Here is a 4,341-nt window from a genome sequence, read left to right as displayed (position 1 = left end):
TCTGTTCATGATTTCTTACCATCTTCTCTGTTTGGGTGACTTCATTTTCAAGACTAAATATTTTGTCTTCATTGTCTGAGGTTCTGTCTTCCAAGTGGTCTAGTCTGTTGGTGATGTTTTCCATTGAGTTCTTTATTTGGTTTATTGTCTCCTTCATTTCAAGGATTTCCATTTGTTTTTTTTTTGTTTTTTGTTTTTTGTTTTTGAGAATCTCTATCTCTTTGTTGAAATGATCTTTTGCTTCCTGCAGGTGCTCTTTCAGCTTATTGATGTTATCATTCATTGCCTGCATTTGCTCTCTTATCTCATCCTTTGCTTTGCAAATCATCTTAATCATGTATAATCTGAAGTCCTTTTCTGACATTTCTTCTATCATACTGTCATTGGATTCTATTACTATAGAATCTAGATTTGTTTGGATCATTTTCTTCCCTCGTTTTTTCATGTTGTTCATGTATCTTCCCCTCTAGCAGTGCAGATCTGGGGTATTGTGGATTTCCCCCATAGGCTTATAGTGGCCCTATAGGTTTCCAAAACCCTTTCTTTAAGGGGAGATCAATATTAGCAGTGCCCAAATCAGACACTATGCAATCCTAGACCAAATAGCCCCTATGGGGACAATAACATCATGTAAATAAGGGAGAAAGCGACTCTGAGGGAACAGGTAAACAGCAGGAAAAGAAAGCAAGAAACGTAAAGAAATATAAACTTAATTTTTTTTAAAAAAAGGAGAAAAAAGAAAATCTACTGTATAATAGTCATATACTAATGAAACCTCCCAGTGTTCAGTAGCCTGATGTATGAGAGGTACCTGACAATGAGCTTCAAGCCTCCAGCAGGCGTCTCAGGATGGGATTTGCCCCACCCGAAGATTGGAGCTACGGCTTCCAGGATTATCCAAGAGGGCCGCTCTGGCTTCCAAATGTGTTGGCAAATGGGGAGCTGCAGCTCAGGGGTGGACGTGGTCAGCTGGAGGTCCTGGAGACAGGATGCAGTTGGTCCGGCAGTGATCCTGGAGGTCGGTGTGTTTGGTGTGGTTGTGGGATCCAGGAGGCCAGGTGCAATCAGTCGGTCTGGGGTCCCGGTGATAGGGCACAGTCAGTTGGTCTGGGGGTCCTGGCGGCAGGGAGCAGTCAGTTGATGTGAGGGCCCCAGAGGCAGGGAGTGATCGGTTGGGCTGAGGGATCCTGGAGACGGGACTCAGTCAGTCCGGCCAGGCGTCCTACAGGGCCTGGCTGTTGTCTCAAAATGGCGGCAGCCACATGTAATCAAACCTGCAGGCACTGTGACAGTGAACTTCCAGGCAGCAGCAGGCAGCTGGTTCTCCACTGGCGGTCTGCGGTCAATCTGCTGGCAGCTGTCAGACCATCGGGAGGTGAACCTTGAGCGTTGGGTGATGGATAGGGGTAAGGCAGGCGATGGACAGGTGAGAGGCAGGCAATGGCGGATGATAGACGCCTGACAGTGAGCAATCTGCTCTCAAAAAAGGCGTTGATATGCTGGCAGATTGCAGGTGATCACAGCAGACAAATGGGGTAAAGAGCAGGGGATCGCTAAGCAGCAAAAACTGCCTCACCGAGAAACAGATATCCTCTGCTTGAATCCGGCCTTGCGGAGCGACAAGGAACCCCCAGTCCTGTTTTTAATTTTGAGACAGTCTCACTAAGTTGCTGAGGCTGACCTTGAATTTGTCATGCTCCTGCCTCAGACTCCCAAGTAATGGGAATAGCAGGCATGTGTCACTGTACCTAGCTTAAACCATTTTTCTTTTGTAAGTTCATACCTATACATTCCCTGTATGTATTACCTTAGCTGCATCTCAAATTTCAACATACAGGAGTCGTATCTTTGTTATTAACCTTGCTGCAGACTGATTGATCACCAACACTGTACACAGAACTCTGATTCCCAGGCACTGTTACTGGTCAGCTGTAAGTAGCATCCAAAACCCTCATACTGAGTAAGCCCAGAATATGCTGACTTCTATGGCAGGAGGGCCTTCTCAAGCAGGGAGAAAACTTTGGGAAAGGACCATTCTAACCCTTGTATGAAGCATGGAATATCATCAACCTGAATCTCCTTTTGGCTTCATGGAATCTGACCTTGACTCCCCACTCCAAAGTTCAGATGAGGAGACTTTGCCAGAGTTATGATTTATTTCTAAACACTTTACATTCTAAAGAAAAACCTAAAAAAAAGGACATTATTTGTTTTGATAATATTTTGCTTTGCCCCATTGATCCTCATATTCCAAATAATTTGCAGGAAGAGTGAATTTCTTGATTCCTCTTGTAAAGAGGAAAAAAGGAAGAGGGGGGAAAATGCTTCTCAGAATTCTCTGAGCAGCAACATGGAATTAAACACGGGAAGGAGGCACCAGTGATACCTTCTGTTTACCTCCAGGCTGCGGAGGCAGGGTGGCGGGGGACGCCTCCACCGAGAATCTGCAGTGCCAGCAGTAACTGCCGCCTCTTTTCTCAAATGCGACATACTTTCCACAGAACCTGATTCTGATCTTTGCTGTGGCTGCCTGTGGCCACTCGGTTACTGGAAACCTAATGTACCAGTTCTCTAAGTGGCCCTGGCAGGGCCTCTGCTAGCGTTTAATCACAGTAAGAAGGCTCCGGAGACTTTATTAGTCACATAAGGAATTATAGAGATATTAGCCTGAGTTGGATGAAGGCCAGTGCAGCTGCTCAGTTCTTCAAGTTCAGAATTTCTCAGAGATATATTATGCTAACAGAAAAGTGTCCTGGAATTTCAGCCCTAAATCACATTAATAATGAACATAGGTGTTCTTTAATGTATAAAATAGCTGTATTTCTGAAAATTCTTGGATAAATTTCACTTCCCTATTCAATATATTATGATTTCAAAAGTGCTCAGTCTCCATTTATAGCTAAAGGTCATTGTGTATATTCTTTCAGTTCTTCTCCAAATTTCTTTGACAATCACTTAGTACAAGAAATGTAAATATACTAGGAGAGCTGGCTATTTAAAAGAGGGTTTATTAAATATTTTGATGAAGTAAACATTCACTCAGTATTTTGATTTTTATATATTGCAGGAATTCAGTCTCAGCTTCATCCAAAATGTACAATCTGGTTTACTTAACCTGGTTTACTTAACCTTCCAAAATGTATTTGCCTGTAATTAATATGCACTACCACGGGGTGTGGGTGCTTTGGCTACTGACTGAGATTAGCATGCCCTTCCTTCTGAAATCATATTAAAAATATTTCCCCATGAAATTCGACACAACCAGTTTATTTTCCATTAAGCACTAAATGTTATCATTTCCAACTTAACCTACACCTCAATTTATTCCAGTGCTTGCTTAGCCCATATCAATGTTTCTCAGTTACACCCCTGCACAATGTTTTTTTTTTTTTCCCACATAACAAATTACCACCGTCTTAACAGATTAAAATAACAAACATTTAGATTTCTGCTTCCTGAATGACAGCATGAGGTACTCCCAAGTCTCCAGCAAAGCAAGCATCGCTGGTGAAAATGATCTCTCAAATCCCAGAATTTAGAGTCTCTGGAAATTTTCCTAAGGGTATATAGCAAATAAAGAAACATTTATTCAAGGAAATCTAGTAAAACTTGGTTAGGGCCCTGAGAATGTGGCATTTTAATTGTGATGACTTCCTCCATCCTTACTCCCAGGTAACTGTGACAGAAACACCACTCCAGGCGGCAAAGCCCAGAACACAGGTGTCACTTGAGGGCTTGGCACCTTCCAGGGAAGGGCAGGACATCAGATCTGTCATTGCCCCCGACTACATGCTGCAGGGACCAGTTCTAGGCGGGTGTGGCCTGAGGTCTGTTGTCCTTTTCCTGCACCCAGCCCCCCTTCCTAGGGTGGCTGTCCTACATCAGGCGCATCCCCTGAGAGTACTGGGCTCCAGTCCTCCTGACCACAGCTTGATTTTAGGGCAGAGGCTCCAAGTTGGGAGAGGCAAACCCAGAGGACCCAGCCCCCTGCTCCTAAGGCAGGGTGCTGTTCAGAAAAGCAGGCTGCTCGCGGCATGGATGGACTAGGAGCTGCTGCTCAGAGGAAGAGGCAAGGCTGGAGAACAGAAACTTCTGAAGTTTTCCCTGAAGGATCAAATACTGAGCAGGTGGAGTTAAAGCCTAAAAGTGAAGTCAATACTGAGTTAAAGCCTAAAAACAATGGAGGTCACTTCATGGGAGCCAGAAGCCAAGCCCTGGGGTCTTAGTGTACCAGAGAGCAGGAGGGAAAAGAAAACTGAGGAGGGCAGCCCTGTCCCCAGCTCGGGTCTCACACCCTGGCATCAAGATCCACCCTTGCAAAGGGGCTCACATTTAACTGGA

The sequence above is a fragment of the Sciurus vulgaris genome (assembly GCF_902686455.1).
Source record: "Sciurus vulgaris genome assembly, chromosome: 5".
NCBI classification, from domain to species: Eukaryota; Metazoa; Chordata; class Mammalia; order Rodentia; family Sciuridae; genus Sciurus; species Sciurus vulgaris.
Note: the sequence above shows the minus strand (reverse complement) of the source record.